The sequence below is a fragment of the Balaenoptera ricei genome, chromosome 17 (genome assembly GCF_028023285.1).
Source record: "Balaenoptera ricei isolate mBalRic1 chromosome 17, mBalRic1.hap2, whole genome shotgun sequence".
NCBI lineage: Eukaryota > Metazoa > Chordata > Mammalia > Artiodactyla > Balaenopteridae > Balaenoptera > Balaenoptera ricei.
Window position 1 is genome coordinate 79,010,365 of NC_082655.1, and position 15,779 is coordinate 79,026,143.

Sequence of the window (15,779 nt, forward strand, 5' to 3'; positions counted from 1 at the left end):
CAACAGGAGAGGCCGCGATAGTGAGAGGCCCGCGCACCGCGATAAAGAGTGGCCCTCACTTGCCGCAACTAGAGAAAGCCCTCGCACAGAAACGAAGACCCAACACAGCCATAAATAAATAAATAAATAAAAATTAAAAAATTATTTAGAACTGAGACATATATTTACAGCACAAACAACGCTCAGCCATCCCTTAATCATTGTACACGGCAATGACCACATCCTGTACCTTGACTGCTACCTGCATGCACCTTCAATACTTCTCAACTCTGTGCTTCCAGAAGCTGCTATAAATTAAGTTTAATATACACGCACCGAAAAAAAAAAAAAACTTAACTTGTCGCCTAAATTCAAAGAAAGAGAAATAAAGGTACTAGAAATTTTAGAACAAAGTGATTATCATAGATGAGCGCTAAATTTTATTCTCAAATTACATCAAGAAGAGTCACATAGTTTAAATTGTAAGTTGAAAGGAAACATATGATCCCGCTAGGAGAAACAGACATCTTGCTGGACTCTGTAACAGTAACTCTCCTTTAACATGATTCACGAAGCATTTGCTTCTGCAGTGAAAGCATGGAGATTCTTTTTAAAAATGTTAAATGCATCACAATAGATTCTAAAAACTCCAGACTTTTTCATGATCCTTAAGGCAATATAAAATTCTTCCTTATCTAACAATGCAAAGGGAACTTCTAAAGTTACCACGTTGCTTAGACACACCTTAAAATACCATGTGCTAAAACAGCAAGTGAAGATCAGGAATCCTTTGTTCACTGTCTGTCCTTGGGCATGAAAGTCAGGGCTCGATGTTGTTGGTTTAACGGCAGGGCTGTATGTTCTAGCTTAACGACACGCATTCTGTTGTAAAAATGTAGAGGCCGGCAAATTATCTTTAGGAGAGGGACACCCCACACACAAGGGTGAACTCCTGAGGGATCCCAGTGATAAGTCCAAAATGTGAGTTAGAAGAGAACCTGCAATTAGCTCGAATACTTGAAAACTATAAGGATGGGTCTCCAGGTGTCAATGTTATACAGAATGGGAAAGACCATTTTACCTGAACATATTCAAAGGCAGGTATTACTAACCAATCATTCTGACTACAAATAACCATTCTTGAAGCACTGGATTTTAAGTAGTTATCTTAAGTAGTTGTATCTATCACCCTCTTAGCTAAAAGTATTTGAAAAAGTTAACTTGCTGATTTAGGTTACCCGTAAATGTTGGGCATTTCTGCCAATATTTTTTAAAAGTTCTTTTCACCGTAGCTGATGTTGACTTTTTCTTTCCGACAATTAGTCGGTAGCTTCAGCTGTTCGGAAAGCCTTTCCCATCCGCCATCAGCACAGAAGAAAATTCTTGTATCCTATTTGCCGCAATTGTCAACCACTTCCTTTAATAGCTGCCTGTTTTCACTGTTTGGGGGGCATTCTTTCACCTGTGTTTGTAATGTCACCATCTTCAACACTCTCGTCCTTATATTTACCGTATTTATTGTCATTTCAACAATGTCCCCATCTCTCAAGGAATGCACAGTATATGTATCATTGCAAAGCTCAGCATTCTTTGGGCTTTATAAACCTTTGGCCTACATAATAAGATTTAACACCATCTCATGAGGGACACAAAAATCTTTCAAATTTCCCCCACAGTTTTTTTTTTTCAAACATCATTTTAGGGCAGAATCTGTGCCAAGCGTTTGTTAATGATGACTTATCAGACTCAACTCCAAGCCTTAATATCGCCGTCAATAGTATCCTTATGATTTTCCTTACAAGGAATCTTGGATTCTTCTGCTTCTGCTTACTGCATACAAAGAGTTAAAATTCCATCTGTCTATCTATATTTATATTTACATTACATATATTTGCTCTTCATGGGGACATATATAATTCTTTAGTCACAAGGATATATTAAAAATGTCACATGGCTGGGGAGAAAGCTACAATATGATTTTTCACTGGATGTTTACAAGAGGGAAACCAAAGGCACGATGGGACATGTTCCCTTCAGCACAAGTTAAGAGGGAGGAAGCATTACCCAGAGAGGAAGTAGAAAGAGACACCTCAGGGATGGCCAAGAACAGAGGGTGGTGCACACACAGGGGTCCTCGCCACGTCTGAGGGTGAGTTCCCGGAACTGACATGTCCACTTGGAGTAAGAGAGGGAGGAGAATGAGAAGAAGCCTAAACTGACCAGTTTTCACCCAAGAGAAGCTAAGCTCTATGTTGGAATTTATGGAGTTTATTTTGAATTAAAAGGATTAAGATTTCCATCATCAGTGGAAATAGGGGCTTGGAATATTTTTAAGTCCACAAATATTATTCACATGTAGTAAAATTCACTCTTTTAAGGTATATGGTTTGATGAGTTTTGACAAATATGCACAAGTCCTTTAATTATCACCATAATCAAGACAGAGAACATTTCCATCACCTTAAAAAGTTTCCTCATGAGGGGTGTGATTTTAATCAGTTATGGAAAACAAAAAAGATTATGTTTTTGCAGTCCTCAAAGTTATGATTGTGAAGACTCAAAGCCATCACATGATGATAAACACAATGCAGATATAGTAATAGCCAGGATGATATCTAGAAATATCGTCTCAGACATGATACCTGCCTGATTTTTGAATGAGCATATAAGGGCATTGAATCCAATTAACTGTTCATAAAATATATTATATTTTATATGTAATATATAAATATATTATATTTTATATATTAATATATTATATTTTATATATAAATATATTATATTTTATATAAAAATATATTATATTTTATATAAAAATATATTATATTTTATATAAAAATATATTATATATAATATATAAAATATATTACATTTGGTGATGTTCTGTGATTTTAATCTCAATTCCATTTGAAGGATCACCTCTTAATATCCTATCATGCCAAGAAGTTTTTCATTCCCTTGGTGGCAATCCCTTGATCACCCAAGGTATCAGCTATGTGGTGACGAGGGGCAGCCTCTTCACAAATCTATCTGGAATGGAGGGTTTTAAATATCTAGACACCAGGAGTTTATTTGTGGAACTGAATTGAGTCCTTTGCCATCAGGCTCATTCAGGATCATTAAGGGCCATTGTATGTTTCAGGAGGAAAGGACCACCTCTCACCCATCCAAGATGTCAAGATTGAACAACTCTGAAGAAGTACCGATGGCCAAATAAAGTCAGCCCCAGAAGTCAATACGGAAAGGAGCAGGCGGCTGGCTTACTCCCCTAAACCACGTGTCGTAAGTGCAGGGCTCACGTCTTTCTTAGTTTTGAACCCCTAGCTCCCGGCACGTGTAAATACTGACTACTACTGAATAAATGAACGCCTAGTAATCCATCCATCCATCCATCCATCCAGCAGTAAGTGTTGTGTCCTGCTCCTGCTGGCTGCCCAAAGCACCGCTCAAGTGTGAATCATCTAGAATGTGCCGTGGCTGCTCTTCGCGCAGATCTGTGCCTTCAACAGCGCCTACCTTCCCAGGCTCCTTTTGCTCTCAACTTTGCTCCTATTCCCAGTTTATTTCAGGGTCCACCTAGCTTTGGGCCCTTTGGCTTTGCCTCCTAATCTTAGATCTATATGTGCCAGAAGGAGTGGACAATAGAGTTTGGTTTCCCAGACGCTGACCCTCTCCCAGGAGCACCCGCACCCCCAGTGACTGAAGAACAAAGGGGGGCAGAGACCTGGCATTAGTCAAACCCCTCACGCTCCTCCCGAGCGAGTGCATGGCCAAGGCCTCCTCATCTTCTTTATGAAGATGGCCCAGTGGTGTAACTCATTCCCTGTTGGTCTAAAACTCCAAGAGTTCTCAATCCGCTGCAACAAAATTCTCCGTTTATCAAATGAATGATAGAGTCACATAAAAATATCATTCTTCCTGCTTGTCCTTAATGTTGCAGATTTCCATTCTCCACCGGGGGTATATTGTGCAAATTTTCATTGGGAAATGACCTATGGGACCTCCCCTAGAGAGACGTGCCTCTGTGCAAATGTCTGTGGGCAGACACACACACACACACACACACACACACACACACACACACCCTGAGTTGGGGACAAACACACTGATACTCCAGTGAAACTCATGGGACCTTAAATCCTAAGTAGGGCCCTAACTGAAAGATTCTCCACCCAGACCCTTCTAAATACTTAGCTCCCCAATTTAGAGATGGGGTACCAAAGGGTCTCTGGGCCAGCCCGTCTCCCAAATCTCTCCAGCCGGCAGGTGACCTGGGGACATGACCTCTCAGTGCCCTTTCCTCCATCCTGGGAGACAAACTCTTGACACATTGCAGGCCCTACCAACCTTGGGTGACATAAACAAGAAATCCCAGAGCCTAAGGAAAAGGCTGAAGGGCCATGAACCTTACAGGTCAAAGTGCTCACAATGTGTTTAGCAAATGTCAGCTTTGGGGGTTTTTTGTCTGAACACTTTCTCAATCCGGGAAAAGAGATGTAGCTGTTTATGTTTGGGGAACTTCCCCAGTACCGTCTTTTCAGCCACAATGCTCAAATATTCCCAGGTAACACTGCGTAACGTTGCCCCGCCAGGATCGTGTGGGGCCCGCCCCTCTGCACATGGGCATGGGGAGGGGTGCTGGGGGGAGGGGGCCCGGTGAGCCCTGAGCCTGCTGGCACCACCTGGGGAGTGTAACCCCCGGCACCAGGAAGCCTACGCAGGCAGCACAACTCAGCGTCACTAAGACGAGCCCCTCGGCTGAATCTCTAACTGGATATAATTAATGGACTGTTTCAGTGCTTTCTTGCAGGTCACCAAGAATTAAGCTTTCTCAGCACTCATCGTGGTGTGATCGTGTTGATACAAACTGCCCAAAAGAATCAGAGCTCAGACACAGATGGTAAATGAGATTCAGCATCAAGCACGTGCAGACACCTCCATCTGCACTGAAGGTTTGTGGTCCGAGACCATATACGTTGGCGGTTCGGGGCTGAATCCCCATGGTTGAAATTATTTATCTTACTGCTGAAAAAGAAGTACCTTTGAGCTGTAGAAAGAAAAGAAATGCCAGGGTAAGGGAGGGATGGAATTTCTAGCTGAGAAGGCCCCTGGACCAGAGACCTGATGGAGGGTGAAGGAACTGGCCGTGCAGAGGCCGGGGAGGTAGGGGACAGCGGATGGAGCAGAAGGGCTGAGGCCTGGGGACAGAGGGACAGCTTGCCTGGCGACATCGGGAAGCACTGAGGCTGGAGCTGGGGGCGCCAGGGAAGGACTGGTATGAGGTGGTGATGACTTGGGCTTTTATTCTTAGCAAGTTGGGAAACCTTTGGAGCGTAGTAAGCGAAAGAGTGACAGAATCTGATTGACATTTTCAGAGAACCCCTCTGGCTGTGGGGATGAGAAGAGCCTGTCCTCTACCCGAGCTGTTCTTTGTGTTTGTCCCCCCATCATGACACCAGCCAGGCAGTAGGAAGGAAGCAGGACGGAGAGACAAGTCTCAGGCAAAGGACCAAGGAATCAATTTAGTGCTGAGTGCCACCCAGGTGACAGCACTGTGGTCACACCCTCTCACTCCTCCTGATGGAAGCTCCATGCAGTGACCACTCCCCGGTTTGTCTGGAATGGTCCCAACTGACATCTGTTGTCTGGGCGTAATGATTAATGGAGCCCTTCTTCTCTCACAAATGTGCCCTGGGGGGGATGGCCAATGTCATAGAGATCACTCTAGTATAGGTATCATAGCCCCATTTCACAGACAAAGTAACTGAGACTCAGAAAACCTGTGTAATCTGCCCCAGACTGAGACCAGGATTTGAGGCCAGACTCTGCTTCTCTGAGCTTCAGCTGTCTCCCCGATGAAAGGATCTGTCTCTCTCTGAAGCCCACATTTTCCCCTTGAATATGGGTATTGGGATAAAGGCTAAAGCATTAAGGAAAGCTTTCTTGTTTTTTAAACTTCTCTTAGCTCAGCTGTTCTCATCCAAAACTTGCTGTAGGTTGTCAGTAAGCATTTTGGAAAGACACTTATTTTCTCACTACTTAAAGTCTGATAAACACAAATATTTTGAAGCAGACACATTATTACGATGGTACTTTCTTATAATTCTCTCACAGTTATTTCTTGATTTGAAGGAAACCACTAAGCACACCTCGTGTGCACTTGCCAAAACCTAGCATCAAACATTTATGCACCCCCAGATGTGGCCCCAGACCTCATCTCCCGCTACCATCCATCTCTCGAGAAGAAAGCCTGGAGCCAGAATGTGAGGAGGCTGTTGAGAGCTGAGCCGGCATTCTTATCAGCTCTGGGCATACCTGTCAGGCCATCGACTACAGATCCTGCAGGACAACCAACCGAGGGCCAACAGCAGCTCCCAGGGCCTTTCCCCACGAACGGCAGACGAGAACACCTAGCAGGAAGGTGTGGAAGCCGCGTGCGTGACGGAGCTCCACTTGCCAGGGCTCACGTCCAGGAGGAGATCACTCTGATCCCATCAGCAACCTAGCTCAGGCCCCCAAAGGGTGATGATTTAGAGTCTAATGGTCTCAGAATCCTTTTCTTTTGAAAACATTCCAGCAATCTTTTGAAAATATCCCAGCAATCTTTTGAAAACATTCCAGCAATCTTTTGAAAAGAAGAGGCAAAGTCACAATATTAATTGGCTCGGAGTGTAAGGGCCAGCTGCAAGGAAAAGCACTATTTTGTGCTACCAAATTAAAAATATGTATTAACCTCCAGTGGGTCCCTAGGACCCTATGCAGCCTGGCAACCCAACGTATTAATAGCTTAATTGAAAAAAAAATTCCTCCACATCCCTCTCTGTGTTCTTCCCTAAACCGGCTTCAAACAATTTTAGAATATTGAAGGTCAACCCCTCCTTACCCCTCCTTCCAAATCCAAGCCGGAGAAGCATCGATTCAGTGGTTTGGATCTGCTGTGGCTTCCCGTGATGTCACAGGAAGAGTAAATGAACCTCTCCGTGGCACCAACGTGACTTTCCAAAGGGGAGACTCAGCACCCCAGCCTGCTCCGTGCTCACCAGGACATGCCCCAACATTGAGGTGTCATTATTTTTTCACTTTCTTATTTTAATGATTTTCTCCTAAATGAGCAAATACTCAGTCTGGGAAAGGGGCACCTGGACTAATTTGTCAGAACCGGAGAAAAATGAGAAGTCCGGCTGAGATTAGAGCGAGGTATCATGTATTACCTTATATTATTTTGTAGGAGAAGATGTCTTAAGAAATGGTTGGCGTGTTTCAGCTAAGAAATTACCCCTCTAACTGGGAAATGCTAATGGAAAAGTTTCATTAGCTAGTCTGGGGAAACGATGAACAGAAAGGTGCAGGGGAGGCCTGCTGAGCCTTTATTGCTGCTCGAGTTAAATGAACCCAAATCAATAGTTCATGTAAAGCACAATGAAGTTTCTTTTGTATCCTGGATTTTTTAAAAAACCCATACAACTGCCCTCCACATTTTTCTACATGTAAAAATTGTGCAAATATGTCAACCAGGAGGCAACTGGAAAAAATACAAAATAGTTGCCTAATAGAGTTTAAATAAAGTTCATTTTAAAATAACTCAGCCTTTTAAAACACTGCAGATTGAGAAATAACAAATAAAACAAACCAATAAGATTTCTTCTCTTTCTTATTGGTACTATGGATTTCAAAATTCTTCTATACATCGTTTTTAAAAAGCAGAATGGATTCTTGACAAATGTTTGCAACTGGGTGAATAGTTTAGATAGGTCCTAGGGTGATGAAGGGTGAAAACCAGGATTCTACATTTCTTAGGATCCTTCTGTCTTTTCCACTTCAGTCTTCTGGACATCCCTGGACACCACTGCCATCCTCACATGACTGTAGAACAACTAAAACCATTAGGGTCTGGAGCTGTACGTACTGAATGAGATTTTATATGAAAAAGCACTTTTGCAAACTGTCAAAATATATACAAAAAGAATTACTATTATAAAACATTTCTCCATTCATTAACCTGGTCTTATCCTAAATCTTTCTCACCATATCTGAATGAACCAAGTATTTCTATGGCACACGGCGCATGCGTCATTCTAACACGTAGAGGTCCCGCGGGGAGATGCGGCTACTTCACAGGAAGCCCATGGGGAGGGTAGACTCCCCACGTACACGTAGGGGAAACAGGCTGAGGCGGAGGGGGATGTGATAGCTTCCAAGCACCCGTGATCCTCGGAGCCAAGCCTTCCGAGGGAAGCAGAAAACAAGCAACTGACGGGAGGGGAGAAGAGGGGGGTCGTTAGACTGAAGATGCTAACGAGAGCCGTGAAAACTGAACAACTGTGGGATCAGGAGCCCTGTCTGCACGGTGTTCGCTACTCCTGGCACACACTAGGCGCCTAGTACCTGTTGGTACACATGTGTTTACCTTTGCGTGTGGAATGGTTGAATGAATAGACCACGAGTGGGTATTAAAAATGATGAGACATCGAGTCGCTTAATGGGATACTGGGGCTCTGGGCAGGAAAGAGGACAGAGCCGAGGGTGAAGGCTGGTTTTCCTCTGTGCAGAGTGAACCTCAGAAGTTGGGGAGAGGCTCAACAGGCATGGAGGAATCCAGCATTTCAACCCGCATGTTCAACGGACAAGGACCAGGTGGAGCCAGTGATAAAAACAGAAAAAAATCAGAGGAAACAGAACTAGGTTGGTATCACATGATGCAAGTCAGGGCTGGACAGAGATTTAATGGTAGTGACGGTAATAGCTAGTGTTTACTGCATGATTACGATGTGCCAGGAGCTAAGTACCCGAAGTACATTATCCTAAAGACTAAGTGCATTAGCTCAGACTCAAAGCAATCCTATGACACAGGCACTACCTTTATCCCCGTTTTATAGATAAGGCAATGTTGGCCAAGGAAGGCTAAGAAGGTTGCCCAGGGTGACGAGGCTATAAACACATGGCCACGCCCAGACTCACCCAGTGTGTCTGCTTCCAGAGGCTCCAGAAATCTCTGCCTCTTCACACGAGGGGTCTGGGACACGGAGAAAACGTGTGCATGCACGCAAACACGTACACACAGGGGCATTTAAACAAAGAGGCCATGGGTATCCATTGAGAGAACAATTTTACTACAGTGGTGGCAGCAATAACAGGGTGGTTATCAGAGACACAGGAAATGGATAGAGAGAAAAGTAAGGCCATGTATGAGTTCACTTTTGGGCAAAAATAAAAACAAAAACTTAGTAAATGAATTCAGGTGCTTCTAAGTTCATGATTGCTAGCATTTGTTAACATGGTATAGCCAAGAAGAAAGCCACATTTAAATGGCTAGCAAAAGAGTTCACAGAAAGATGAGCTGACGACATGCATACCTCTTTTTGTGGACATTTTCCCTTCTGAGCAGCCAGACAAGTGTCAATCCCGAAGCCCCAATGCTCTAAGTCAGGCAGAGGCAAACTACGGCCTCTGGGTCAAATCTGCCAGCACCTGTGTCCACAGAGTCCAGGAGATAAAAATGCTTGTTACTGTTCCTCAGTGGTCAAGGAAAAAAAACAAAAAAATCAAAAGCAGAATACTATTCCTTGACAAATAGTATTATATAAAATTCCAAATTCAGTGTCCACAAATAAAGCTTTGTTGGAACACAGCCATTCCATTAGTTTATGTATTATCTATAGCAGTGTCTCACTAACTGGCAAAGTTGAGTAGTTTTGAGAGACTTCATGGCCCCCAAAGCATAATATTTAGTGTTTGGCCAGCTACAGAAGAAGATTGCTGACCTGTGTCCCAACTAATCTCAATTATTTAAATTTTTAATACACATCACAAAGGAAATGAAATTCTGTACCTGGCAAGGGTGCTTTGTTAGTTCTCACAATGGGCATTTCCTTCCATGTATTGCACCATTTTCATTCTCAGCTATCCAGGAATCAACAGGTAGACAAAACAGCTCTATATTTTCAAGTTTAATTTCTTCCAGGTACCACCTGGGATCCTTTCTGCTGTTGTCATGTCCAATGTGTGTTTTATACATGTCACCATTATCTTTAAGATTAATCTGCAGCACAAAAGAAAAAAAGTAAATGAAACTCCCTACATCTCCAATTTGATTTTTCAAATTGCAAATTCATATCCGATTTCGAACTCAGTGGCTACTTTTGCCCCACATACTCCTTACTGATTTCCGTGACAACTAGTAACTTGTGACACCATGAAATACTGTTTCATATGGTGAAACAAGAATCCATTGACCACAAACAAACCAACAGATTAAATCCAACTAGCTTTCATTATATCATTTTTTAGCAATTACTATTTTGCACAGTAAATGTTTTTTTGAAATTATTGATACACACTAGTTATTTCAGTAGTTAGATCTGAAGAATAAAATAATCTAATAAAATAATAAGATAGTCCCAGATGAAAATAAAACGGTTTTCGGGACTGGGATACAGGGTCAGAGAGAGAAAGGCAGAAGAGAAGTGCACATATAGTCCATTCCCATCGCTCTAATGTCACATTTTGAAAATTGCAATAATATCAGTAAACTCCCACTACATAGCCAGAACATGAAGATTTTTTAAAATTGCTGTCTGATAATGTCTGATTTGGGTACTTGGAATTATTAACAAAAAAAGGATGCCAAATGTAAAATAGATAGCTAGTGGGAAGCAGCCGCATAGCACAGGGAGATCAGCTCGGTGCTTTGTGACCAGCTAGAGGGGTGGGATGGGGAGGGTGGGAGGGAGACGCAAGAGGGAGGAGATATGGGGATGTATGTATACGTATAGCTGATTCACTTTGTTATACAGCAGAAACTAACACACCATTGTAAAGCAATTACACTCCAATAAAGATGTTAAAGAAAAAAAAAGGGTTAAGTATACACTGAATTTAAGGACAAAACTAAAGCACTCTGTATATCCACATTTTTTGATAATTCTGTTTATTATATACACTACTCCAAGAATATTTTAAATGTGCACCAAGTAGATTAAACCATTTAAACATTTAAGAAGTTCTTATTACATCCAAACACTGCCCTAAGCAAGCATATAAACATGAAAAAAACCAGGGCTCTCACAATCCACGTACGAGGACAGAGATGTGAGACACTAATTCACTACATTCAAAGAGAGACGTAAGCAAAGCAGAGGCACAGGAAGAGCGTGATGGGGTGATTCAGTGCACGGGGGGCAGGCAGGGAGGGCCCTGGACTTTGAGGAACAAGCAAGTCCATGAAGGAGGGCAGGAGACAGGAAACGCACGAGCAAAACCAAGCAGGGTGGAAATGGTCATCGTTCCCGAAATTTTAAAATTCTAAGTTGTATTCTATTTGAACAGAATCTAGTATGCTTTCAGGTACGAACAGGTACTTCACAAAGGTAGATGCTGCTGCTGAGAAATGAACCTGGAGCAGGCATGGTGGCCTCTACTTGGGGGAGGGGGCGGGGGGCCGGGGCAGCATCTAGCATGAGACCTGAGAGCACCGGCTCTGGATCAGACGCACCATGTGCAAAGCAGGCAGTACGACCTTCTGACACTGGGATTTGGGGGCAAGCTACGTCTTCTCTCTAAACCTCAGTTTCCTCATCTACAAAATGGGGTATTAAGAATCACTTTTCTGGGAGGTTATGAGGGTAAGTGACAGATTAATGAGCAAAAACTGGACAAATTAACACATATTACATCTTCAATGAACACTGGTGGTCTAAGGAAAATAATAATTAGTAGTAGTAGTGAAGGGGGATTAGAAGGAATTCAGTGATGAATACAATGGGGGGAAGAAAACTAAACACCATTTGCTTTAACTCTACAGGCACTTTTTCCAGTGCCTTTGACCCTCCAGCCCTGCGCTGGGCATTCAGATGGGAGGAGGAGATAAACCAAAGGAGATCAGTCCTGTCCATCCGGTGTCCTTGCCGGCCAGCAGCGTCACCAGGGGCTCCAAGGAGGGTTGTCTCTGCCGTGTGGGATCAGAGTCCAGTTCTGGGAAGCAGAGCCCGAGAGGAGAAGCATGGAGCTTGTCAGTGGAAACCAGGATGGAGGCTGAGTCTTCTCATGCCACCAACATCCCTGACCATCAAGTTCTCATTTGTAAAAAGGACCAAAATAGATAATCTTGTGAAAATGCTTTGTAATTCGTAGAGTGTCAACCCACACAGGTCTAGGGACAAAGAGCAGGGTAGAGAGGTTTGAAGAGGTCTCTAAAGAATAAGCAGGAGGGTTTGAACTGACATCGTGGGTTCGGACCACCATGATCCTATTCTTAGAGCTCATGGGATTGAAAAAGCTGGGAAAATTAGGCAATAATTTGAGGGTTACTCAAGAAAGAATCTCAGGATTATCACAAGAAAGGATATTTTCATTTGTGAGCAAAAATGGAAATGTCCATGCCAAAGATAGCAGAAAAGATTCTCAAAGTTGAAAAATCAACTTGAATAAAATACATTCCTTTTTCAATTTCCATAATACAATGCATATCCTACATTTTCAAAGAGGGAGCCTTTTTACACTAAAAGTTGCATAGCACATGAGAGAATGGTCAGATTCAGAATTATGAAGGAATAGCCTATATTTTCAAGGAAAACAACACGCCTAGTGGATCCAGGAATAGTCGCACAAAAAGTTTATGGAAAAAATATTCCCTCTTCAGGTATCAACTTTCAGATGTAGCTCTTAATCCAGCCATTTTTGCACACGTAATGCTCACTTGGATTTTTCTAATTTGGAGACACTAAATCTCTTCATGCAGAACTTCAGTATTTTCTCAATAAACAGTAAATAAGTTATTTTTTATTTATAAAAATTTTTATATATATATATATTTTATTTATAAAATCTATTCTAGAAGCCAATTTCATGTTGTGCAAAGCCTGTATTCTTGTTTAAGAAGGCTTTCACGTTTTGGAAAAACATACTGGAACATAAATTAACTTTGTGATCACTAAAATCCCATCTGGGGTGTTTCACCTTAACTCAATTTCTCAATTCATACAGGATGGCTCATTTTACATATTTATTGCCCTTCAAATGAATATTATGTCTTGAAAGCTCAGGACAGGAATGTGGACGTGTAGACTGGAAACTTGAGTTCTAATACGTTAGAAACACTTAAAAGTATTAGGGTAAATTTTTTAGAGGAAGCAACACCTCCAAAAAAGCCCTCGCAAAATCCACAGAGCAACTATAAGCATAGACACTTTGTTATATCATACAACATGAAAATGAAAACAAGATGCTTTTCTCCTACACACATGCGGGGTAAACATTCTTGATGTAAATCAGCTCCAGGGTACCCTTCAAAGGACAGGAAGCAAGATACTCCTTCCTCATTTTTCATAGGCTGCCATTGGCATGCACTTTCCTAGGGGCCCTGCCCCCCTGGCCTTTTCAATCCACCAACCATGTCATTCCTCTTCAAAGAACTGGAAAAGAAACTTTTCCCAGCTTAATAAGTGATATTTAGATTTTAAAGGGGAAACATTTAGGTCCTAGACTGTTCAGACCTCCTTCTGAAACTAGACAGGAGTCTCTGAATTGAAGAATGCCTTATGTATTATTCTAAGTTAAGTTCAAAAGCTCTTCTCTCACCAATTTTAAAAGCTTAAGGAACCTAGTGATCTCAGATTCTACTAGGTTTTCCCCCATTCCCAGTCCCCAGTCCCTGAGTCTGATCTTAACTTTCAGAGAGAAGAGCTTCTCACACACCTGATTACCCAGTGATATGTCTCTAAAGATTTGGGAGCCACTAGCCCTAAACTAATTCTGGGTACATTACACACCGTACTCTCAATTTCTTCATAAACCTTGATAAACTTCAATCTTTGGTTTCTTCTGGTTGTTGACTTACTTTGCTATCTCCCCCACTGGACTCTGAACTCTTTGAGGACCTGAGTTCTGTCTTCTTTTCTGTATCCTTAGTATTTACACAGCATTTGGCATGGGATAGGTGGTTATAAACATTTTCTGAATACATAATTTAATTATTTTTTATTTTCATGTGTTTCTTTCATTCTCTTTGATTTCTATAAATATTTTAGTGGATGAAAAAATTTGATGATAACATGGAAAGTTATAATGACTTGTTATGACGTACCTGTGGTAGGTATCTGAGCCCCAGTAACCAGGAGAAAATTCTTAGTCATACTTTGACATGTTTGTTGCTTTTTATTAAACTCAGTAATAATTTGTAATCCAATTAATGCTGTCCAAATGAATGAAAACATGGCTTTTACCATATTATGTCATCTAAATTTTTGATAGCGAACGCACTGGGAAACAAAACCTGATATCTTTATAAGGAGTGGTATGATAAAGGATAAAACCAACGTCCCATAGTATGAATCTTTGATTTATTCCAACATAGCAGAGGTATTTTTTCCAGATTTTCTCATAAATCTTGATACATCTTGGACAAATATAAACAGATTGGGATCAATTCCAATTCCAGTTTAATTAATGACAGAGTAGCTTGTATTGAACTAGTCCTCTAGCAATAACCATGACAAACTCTGGATAAAATAACTGTCTAAAAGCCCTGGAAAACAACCAAAGTAGCCAGAAAAAGAGGGGATTTGACCTTGAAATCATGGCAAAAAAAAGACCTTACCCTTGAAAATGGGCAAAATCTATATTAGCATGGCTTTTCCCTTGAGGTCATTTCCAAGTCTGTAAGGCATAAAGAGGGTAGAACTCAAGGAGAAAGCCATAGAATAATCTGTTGAAGAGTGAGAAGATTGAATTTGGGACTGCCAGTGTAGCTGGAAATTGGGAGGGGAAGTCCTAGTAGGGTGGAAACAAAAATAGGTGATTCTCAAATATGCATATAAATTCCAAACAAGTTCTAGACCAAGCACTGCACTATGCATGTGCAGCTAAGGCTCCAAGGAGCTTGGAGAGAAAATAACAGTCAGAAAGCTGAAAGAAGAGTGGCAATTTCAGCTGCTGCTGGCCACAGGGAGAGACTTTAGAGTCTGAGTCCCAGCAAGTTATAAGGGCATGGTGAACACCTAGGGCTTTCCAGTGAATCCCCGAAAGTAACATGCATTAGAAATGAAGACTACATCTCTTTACTAGAGAGATTCTCCAGAGGCTAAGGATAAAACTGAGATATACCTGCTCAAACAAGGCATAAAAACAAACCTCCACAAGCTCAAGGCGATCCACCAGTAATTTAACAAAACTCAACATTCTTCAGAGGTATATAACAGAATCCAGAGTCTCTACACTATTATCCTCAAGTTCTAGTATGCAATCAAAACTCAACAGACGTGAAGAAACTGTAAAATGTGAGCCTAGTCAACAGAAAAATCAGTTAATAAAAATAGACCCACAAACAACCCAGAGGTTGATATTAGGAGACAAGAACTTTAAAACGGCTGTAATAAATACACCAAAGAATCTACAGGAAAATGTAAACATAATGGGTAAAGAGATAGGAATTTTCAGGAGATAGCTGGAAATATGGAAAAAAAATGGAAATCTCAAGTCTAAAAAATGCAAATGAAATAAAAATTAATTGAATGGGATTAATAACAGTTTAGATACAAAAAAAAAGAATCAATAAAACTGAAGACAAATTAATAGAATTTATCCACACTGAAGTACACAATAGGAAACACTGAATAAAAAATTTTAGCAAAGCCTCAGTCACCTGTGAGACACTGTCAAGTAAAGTAGCATATATGTGACTGGAGTTCTGGAAGGAAAGGAGAGAGAATGGGGCAGGAAAAGTATTTAAAGAAATATTTATTAAAATTTTTCCAAATTTGATCAAAACCCCATAGATTCAGAAATCATAGTGCACCTCAAGCAAG

General features: G+C 41.4%; 1 pseudogene; it reads right to left on the reverse strand.

Moving 5' to 3' along the window:
* The window catches only part of LOC132351758 (lipoxygenase homology domain-containing protein 1-like), a 172,638-nt pseudogene that overhangs the window by 12,671 nt on the left and 144,188 nt on the right, over window positions 1-15,779 (reverse strand).